The sequence below is a fragment of the Triticum dicoccoides genome, chromosome 2A (genome assembly GCF_002162155.2).
Source record: "Triticum dicoccoides isolate Atlit2015 ecotype Zavitan chromosome 2A, WEW_v2.0, whole genome shotgun sequence".
Lineage (NCBI taxonomy): Eukaryota > Viridiplantae > Streptophyta > Magnoliopsida > Poales > Poaceae > Triticum > Triticum dicoccoides.
In genome coordinates this window covers 513696123-513705745 of record NC_041382.1, presented here as the reverse complement: position 1 = coordinate 513705745, position 9623 = coordinate 513696123, and positions in this window count along the sequence as shown.

Genomic DNA, 9623 nt, shown 5'->3' with positions numbered 1-9623 from the left:
GAACAGGAGTCCGAGAGAGGGGGAGGTCGCGTTTTATGCATCAAAGACTGATATAAACTGTGTTTCGATATAAACTTGAATTCAAATATTTAAATTGGAGAACATGTTGTCTGCAATCCACACATGAACGGATATATGCGTATATCAAACAAGTTCATTAATTTGACTTTCAACATGTTCATGGAGTACTATAATACTGTACAACATGCTACTCAGTTGAGGTGTTCAATTTTGGATTTAGTTCACTATTTTGACCTACTGAACGAGCTATTTCATTGAATTGAGATATTTCATTTTGGGTTTGATTCGCGTTTTTGAGTGGGTCAACTATTTGTCATATAGTAAATCGCTAGCAACGAGCATGTAAAAACACATTACTCCCGAGCGTCATCTCTCCATCTAAAAAAGAAGTGGCAAGCTAATATTTCAAAATTTGATCCAAATCGACTTGGTAAGGTAGACGTGGATGCTCGTTCCCCCAAAATTTGAATGAACCGTTAAACATCCTCTCTGCTCGGTGGAATTCGCCCGAGCAAATAAATGGGAGACGCGAAATTACCGTCCTATGTGGGACACGCATCAATTGGCCAGTTGTACATCGAGGGTAGGTTCGTAACTTCATCCAAGCGCGCCTTCTCCTCGGCCGAAATGACATGTGCCGAATAATTCATAAACCATGGTCGGCAAAACACGCTCCCCTCGCCTGAAATAGCTCACGTCCACTATTTCAAAACACGCTCTCCTCGCCCGAAATCGCTCGCGCCCACTATAGTTCAAAACACGCCCTCCTCGCCCGAAATCGCTCCCACCCACTATTTGGGGAGAAGCAAAGTTACTCTACTATCCCCGACCCTCAGTACACAGACCCAAGCCGAGAAGCCTATAGGCAAGGGTAGAACTGTAACTCCCCCTCACATTTCAGACAAATGCGTCCGTAAGACATGGTTCCACTCCCCTCCCAATTCACCCCCACCCACCCCCATTCATACCTCGTGGGCGCCAAATCACCTTCTCCCCAGGAAGCTCCCTTCTCCCAAGCCGCAAAACCTCAGCCCCACCTCCATGGTGCCCCCACCGCACCAATTTCACAGTCGCCCTCCTCCCTAATGCCGGAGACGCTGTCCATTTGCCGTCGTGCACTGGGCCATGTGCCTCTTACTCCGTGCTGCTGGTGCTGCCTCGACGACGGCCGCGTGAACCGTATCGGAGCCGATTCACCCCCGCCGTTGTTCACGGCGCCGGAGCGGCTCCAACTTCGGATCCGTCCAGAGTCCTAGCGCTGCTTCCGCGTAGCCGTCAACCGTCGCGACATCGCTCTTTCCCTGCCGCCGGTCACCACCACAACCGCGCCGGCCTCATCGACTCAGCAGCTGGACCTGCCTACTTCACCATGCCGCTAGATAGGTCGCACCCTCATCTCAAATCACTTTATTTAGGTGTCAGTTGTCTAAATTTTTATTCTAGGCCAATCGATTCCCAATGGGAAGCAACACCCTTCGAGGCGGCGGAGCTCCTAGGCTGCCGGTTGGCTGGTGTCTAACGTAAGGGTGCGGGGCCGCAAGTTCGCCGCGGAAGCAGCGCTTAGATGGCTATCTTTTAGAGTTGCATGGGTTGAAGGTACTGCTGCCGCCGGATCTGGGTGACGGGGAGTCTTTGTGGATTGGCCTGGGGGCGGCGCAACCACGACAGTGCGGTGGGGCGGGGAGCGGGGTTTTGGCCGGGGCCACGGATGGTGGAGGCAGGCTGCTCTGCCATTGGTCGCTAGCTCTTCGGGGAAGATTCCGAACGGTGTCAGCCGGGAGGCATAAGACGGCCAGCCATCCGGCGTAGATCGGACAGTACCAAAATAAAATAAAATCGTGTGACCCCAATTTAGTCTTCAGTCAACACACGTGTGACCACTCTCGTACCTTGCTATTGATCTCTTAGTGTATTTCTTCAGATCAAAGAGATATGTCGTTCTTAACATTATGCGTTATCTGCATCTTCAGACACACTGTCTTCCGACTCACCGCAGCTGCTCCAACAAGGGAAGCATACACCAGAAGGGAGCTATAGTCCCCACTCAACAGTTCCCTGCATCGAATGCGCGTGCCCGACATGGACAGCCACAACAACTGCAGGGCCATCGACAAGTCAGCACATGATGCTCACTCCTATGGATGGCAGCTAGATAGGTTGTACCCTCATCTTACTTGTGTGCAACATTTATGGCTTTCTTATTCATCTAGGCATGGAAAATAGATCATCACATTTCATTGTATATTCATGTTGATCTCTTACGGGTCTTGTTCAGGAGTTAACGTTGTTCCATAGTTCAGCTAAGATACTTGTTCTTTAGGTAACGTTGTTCCATAGTTATCATCCATCAGCCAATGCTATCCCACAGGCTGGTGATTATAGTATTATACCACTTCTAGTATTACCTATGTTGTTCTTTAATACTTTTGTGTGCCATCTAGTTAATATCGAGTACAAACGATACATATTCTGTAGCTTTCATCTCTGTTCTCCCTTTAGTTTATGAGACATGTCGCTGCTAGTTAACCCCAGTCCTACTATTTATGTTGTCTCCTACAGGCACTCATTACATAAATATAACTACTAGTTGTCTTCCATGCATGTCAGATATAATTGCACACACTGATATATCCACAAGAACCTCACGGAGCAATGTAAAGGCCAATAAACTTGATGTCAATGATACCCAATATGATGGAACATGTAAAGGCAGTTCTTTAGAAGACTTGCAGAAAGATGATGAATCCTCTTCACCCCACAAGGTCCTTGCTCTAACTTGGCCTGTGATATGGGTACAACATGCATATAATGTCCTGGAGTGTATCTACTCTGTTGCAATGCCATGTGCTTAGCATGCTGATCATGCATGTAAATATGCCATGCCTTCCTGTTTTTCAGTACCTATTCCATTCATGATAACATGTTTTCAAATTCAAGTATTGTCATTCTACTCTATCGCAATGCCATCTACTTAATTTGGACATCATGCTTCTGAATATCTTATGCATTGTTATTCATCAGTATGTACTTCATCTGTCTACCATACCATGTTTTTTTTACATTGAAGTGCTGTTCTAGTGCTCTGTTGCAATGCCATCTTATTTTCCCAATCATACACGTGTATGTTGCCTTAGTTATTTATGTACGTATTCCGCTAGCATACAATTTTACATTCAACTAGTGTTTTTTTTGCTGTGTTGTCCTGTCGTATCCCTAGCTCTTACACCATACTCCCTCCGCCCGGATTACATGTTGCCGAAATGGATAAAAAGGATGTATCTAGAACTGAAATACGCCTAGACCATCCATTTTTTCTGGATGGAGGGAATACATGTCAATATGTCATGCCTTTCTATTCTTCAGTACCTATTCCATCTCTCTGCTGTCGCATGTTTTATAATTAAAGCACCATTCTTCTATACAAGGCATGCAAGGGGAAGACGACTATGTTAGAATCTAAAGGTTACAAACAAGGCCTTTGCAAAAGATCCAAAGCCAGGAGATAATAAACCAACTCCAGTTTTTATAGATACTGCTCCAACACAGAGAAACCCAACTCCTATTGATAATAAGCAGATTCCAGTGGCCAAAGAACTAGTCTGCTCCAGTCCAGCAAAAATATGTCAACTCAATTCTAAGAAGCGTGTGCGTATCCTTGCATCATGAAATTTTATAGCATGCTGATCATATTTTATACATGTTTCTTAGCCATCTCTCTTTTAGAAAATAAGCTTAACAGATAGAAGAATTTCTGCAATGGTATCGTTTATGAGGAAAGATTCTTGCAGGAATTCTCTGTGCTCCGATGTAGATGTAAGTACCTGTTGTATATAACTATATTTTTACATCAGCATGTATTTTGTTAATCGGTGTGAATCCAACCTTTATCTGATCTAAATTTAGTTGTAGCAAAATGTATGATTAAAGGCCACAATGTTGATTTTTGCAAGGAAAACTGCCAGGTAGTTTTGCATCCTGAGCTGCATGAGTGTACTATGTCATATCAGTGGGTTTGAATACTTTGGTTCTGTAGTGGGTTTTTTAGTGTTTTTTTACTGTGTTGTCCTGTCGTATCCCTAGCTCTTACATCATACTCCCTCCGTCCGGATTAAATGTCGCAGAAATGGATAAAACTGGATGTATCTAGAACTGAAATACGCCTAGACCCATCCATTTATTTCTGGATGGAGGGAATACATGTCAGTATGTCATGCCTTTCTATTCTTCAGTACCTATTCCATCTCTGCTGTAGCATGTTTTATAACTGAATCACCATTCTTCTATATAAGGCATGTAAGGGGAAGACGGCTATGTTAGAATCTGAAGGGTTACAAACCAGGTCTTTGCAAAAGATCCAAACGCCAGGATATAATAAACCAACTCCATTTTTCATAGATACTGCTCCAACACAGAGAAACCCAACTCCCACTGATAATAAGCAGATTCTAGTGGCCAAAGAAGTAGTCCGCTCCAGTCCAGCAAAAGAATGTCAACTCCATTCTAAGAAGCGTGTGCGTATCCTCGCATCATGAAATTTTATAGCATTCTGATTATATTTTCTACATGTTTCTTACCCATCTCTCTTTTAGAAAATAAGGTTAAACGATACAAGACTTCCTCCATTGGGATCGTATTCGAGGAAAATATCTTGCGGGAATTCTCTGTGCTCCAATGCTCATGTAAGTACTTGTTGTATATCACTATATTTTTACATCAGCATGTATTTTGTTAATCGGCGTGAATCTAACCTTTATCTGATCTAAAATTAGTTGTAGCAAAATGTTAAAGGCGCCAATGTTGATTTTTGTAAGGAAAACTGCCTGGTAGTTTTGCATACTGAGCTGCATGAATGTACTATCTCATATCACGCACATTACTGAATTGTAGTGCTTCTCTGGTTGCCCATTCATTCATTGTGTCAATGTTGCTTTCGTATTACCTTACCTGGCTGATGATAGCTGTGCCATATTGTGTTAATTTGGTGTAGGCTAGTTGCCCGAACGTTCGTTGTGTCAATGTTGCTTTCCTATTATCTGACTTGGCCAATGATAGCAATGCTAGTGTGTTAATTTTGTGCAGGCTGCTGAAGATAAGAAGACAAACTCTGAAAACAGCAAGGCAACCCCATTGTTTCTTTCCAGTAAATCTAGGCGAGGTAATATGGCAATAACTCATGATTAATCTGTTTGGTTCACATCCTAATTTATGTTATGATGCAATGGTCGAGACACTCTCCACTATCAATAATACAAGCCTGCCAAAATCGCCATCTAAATTTGTTCAGTATCTTCTGTCTCGAATGCAACAAAATAAATGTATGTTTGTGAACCAATTAATGGCTGAAGCAATGATGGAAATGGTGGATGAATCAGAGGTGCAGAGTCGTGCGACACAACAACTGATCAATGTTTTCAGAGACAGTGTAGCAAAGCAGCAAGAACTTGCCCACATGCTTATGGGCGTCATCTGTGCTGAGGTTGCAGATTGTGATGTTGTAGATGGTTAGGTTCTGCTCATTTATTTGCACTGGCATCAATCTTTGATTGCCCAATGGATGTAATTTCCTGTAATATATGCTGGATGTGCAACGTTATTCCTTGTATGCCGTACCTTTGCTTGATCGGTTTTGGTACTGTGCATAATTGCTCATCGTAATGGGCTCAAATTATCTAATTTGGCCTAAAGATATGAACGAACTTTAGTGGGCCCATTAAGTTAATGGGCTATTACTAGGCCGAAAGTTAATGGTCAGCCCTCTTACCTCCTGGGTCGTTAACAGACCGACATTGAAGCGGGCAACAGGTGGCCCCAATTTATTTCATGGGTCGTTAACAGGCTGTTACTAAGTTTGGGCTACATATGTCCCAACTATACTGTAGGCCTTTAGCAGGCCGAAAGAGACAGCGGGCTTGTACTGGACCATGAAGAGCATGGGTCGCTAAGAGGCCGAAAGTCAGGTCGTATTGTAAACGGCCCAACTGTGTTGTGGGCCTTTAGCAGGACGAAAGAGAAACCGGGATGGTATTGGACCATGAAAGGCATTGTCCGTTAAAAGGGCAAAACTAAGGTCCGACTACAAATGTCCCAACTCATTTATGGTCCATTAACAGGCCGAAAGGCACACAGGGCGGGAATTGGCCCAACACTTAAATGGGTCGCTAAAATGCCAAAACTCAGGTCCGACTACAAATGGCCCAACTGATTTATGGGCCGTCAATAGGCTGAAAGTGACACCGGGCCAGAAATTGGCCCAACACTTAAATTGGCCGCTAAAAGGCCGAAACTCAGGTCCGACTACAAATGGCCCATCAGATTTATGGGCTGTCAACAGGCTGAAAGACACACCGGGCCGGAAATTAGCCCAACATTTAAATGGGTCGCTAAAAGGCCAAAAGATGTACATCCTGAAAATTGGCCCATCCATTAAATGGGCCGTTAACAGGCCGAAATCTCATCAGGCCGATATTGAGCCCAAATATATAGCGGGCTGTTAACGGGCTCGAACTGACGATGGGCTGCAATGGTGTCAAATCTTTAACGGGCCGTTGACGGGCCGAATTGGCACATCTCGTATGGTCCGTGGGCTTAAATGGAACTGACACAAGTAGGCCTTATATGGGCTGGCCTGCTAATTTTTACTGGGCCGGCCATTTTCACCGGAATGGGCCACTGTTGGGCCGTGCCACGTGTCGACCTATCATAGGCGCCTCCTGTCTAATGAGTGCATGACATCTGTCCCAACGGTGAGGCAACACGTGTTTCCTGCGGCCAATGATGATTTTACACGTGGAAAATCCCCATTGGTCCGGGCTGTTAACGGGTTATCGGATCCAAAACCGGACCCGATAGCTTAACAGCATTCTGTTACGGTGGATGCCATGTGTCGGTCACCCTTGACGAAAGCACTTCTATGACGCGTGATTTATTGTCATGGAAGTGGACACTTCCGTGATGATAATTTTGGTAATATCATGGAACACTTCTATGATAGCACATGTATGACTATCTTGATTCTGTCATAAAATCGTCATGGATGTACATGCATGACAAAAAACGCGACCTACTATGACAAACACGTATCATCACGGAAGTGTAATTTTTTGTAGTGTGTAGAAATAATTAAACTCTCTTGCTTCATTTATATCTATTTAGAGAGATGACAGGAACTGGTCATTCACATGGTTAGTCATAAAATCCTACATAAAACTTGTAGATCACTGAATATGATATGTTTGATTGCTTGCAATAGTTTTGCGATATAAAGATGGTGATATTAGAGTCATGCTAGTGGGTAGTTGTGGATTGTAGAAATACTTGTCTTGAAGTTTGTGATTCCCGTAGCATGCACGTATGGTGAACCATGATGTAACGAAGTTGGAGCATGAGGTATTTATTGATTGTCTTCCTTATGAGTGGCGGTCGGGGACGAGTGATGGTATTTTCCTACCAATCTATCCCCCTAGGAGCATGTGCATAGTACTTTGTTTCGATGACTAATAGATTTTTGCAATAAGTATGTGAGTTATTTATGACTAATGTTGAGTCCATGGATTATACGCACTCTCACCCTTGCATCATTGCTAGCCTCTTCGGTACTGTGCATTGCCCTTTCTCACCTCGAGAGTTGGTGCAAACTTTGCCGGTGCATCCAAACCCCGTGATACAATACGCTCTATCACACATAAGCCTCCTTATATCTTCCTCAAAACAGCCACCATACCTACCTATTATGGCATTTCCATAGCCATTCCGAGATATATTGCCATGCAACTTCCATCATCATCATATACATGACTTGAGCATTTATTGTCATATTGCTTTGCATGATCGTAACATTGCTAGCATGATGTTTTCATGGCTTGTACATTTTTATGTCATTGCTACGCTAGATCATTGCACATCCTGGTACACCCTGGAGGCATTCATATAGAGTCATATCTTTGTTCTAGTATCGAGTTGTAATAATGAGTTGTAAGTAAATAAAAGTGTGATGACCATCATTATTAGAACATTGTCCCATGATCAAAATAAAAGTGGCCAAAGAAGCCCCCTCCCCCCCAAAAGATATAGGCCAAAGAAGCCTACAAAAAAGAGGGAAAAAAGAAAAAAAAAGAAAAAAGAGAAGGGACTTTGTTACTATCCTTTTACCACACTTGTGCTTCAGAGTAGCACCATGTTCTTCATATAGAGAGTCTGTTGAGTTATCACTTTCATATACTAGTGGGAATTTTCATTATAGAACTTGGCTTGTATATTCCAACGATGGGCTTCATCAAATGCCCTAGGTCTTCATGAGCAAGCAAGTTGGATGCACACCCACTTAGTTTCAGTTTGAGCTTTCATACACTTATAGCTCTAGTGCATCCGTTGCATGGCAATCCCTACTCCTCACATTGACATCAATTGATGGGCACCTCCATAGCCCGTTGATTAGCTGCGTTGATGTGAGACTTTCTCCCTTTTTGTCTTCTCCACACAGCTTCGACCATCATATTCTATTCCACCTATAGTGCTATATCCATGGCTCACGCTCATGTATTCCGTGAAAGTTGAAAAGGTTTGAGAATGTCAAAAGTATGAAACAATTACTTTGCTTGTCATTGGGGTTGTGCATGATTTGAATGCTTTGTGTGGTGAAGATGGAGCATAGCCAGACCATATGATTTTGTAGGGATAACTTTCTTTGGCCATGTTATTTTGAAAAGACATGATTGCTTTATTAGTATGCTTGAAGTATTATTGTCTTATTGTCAAATGATAGACTATTGCTTTGAAGCACTCGTGTCTTAATATTCATGCCATGATTAGATTACATGATCAAGATTATGCTAGTAGCATTCCACATCAAAAAATATCTTTTTTATCATTTACCTACTCGAGGACGAGCAGGAATTAAGCTTGGGGATGCTGATACGTCCAAAACTCCGTCGTATCTATAATTTTTGATTGTTCCATGCCAGTATTATACAACTTTCATATACTTTTGGCAACTGTCGAGGACCCACTCAATGGCTTTGGGTTGATCATCCTGCAGATGAATTAGTGTATCTTACGAACTCATATACTTCAGCAGTGAAGAATGTGACATCAAATTCATCAGATCAATTTCATCGGGCAATAGAACAGATAAACAGTATGAGGACGCGAGAAATGAAAATTCATTTCTTCATGATTAGCTTGCGTCCTTTCAAGCATATTCAGGTCTCCAGCAAATTCTTTAGACCTTTAGGTTCGTCTGGAGACCTGACCCTACATAAGAGATTAGTTCTTTTTCTTCACCACCCACATCTGGAGGGGTGGCAAAGAGTTCATCATCCTGCGAGCTCCATAAGAGAAAGGTGGCATAGACGTCAATCCACTTCGTTTCACATAAGAGGGGTTAGAGTAAGCATATGAATAAGCAGAGAAATTCTTCAGGACTTATGAACATAATGGTTTGAAGAATAATGCACATATTCATAGCCCTTAGATCTTCCCTACAAAACAGAAGGGTTAGCATGATGATGTTCATATGAGGATCTGGATCCGTATGAGGAATTTGATCCACGTGAAGAATTTGGTCCATATGAAGAATTTGATCCGGGGTTCCTATTCTTCACAGG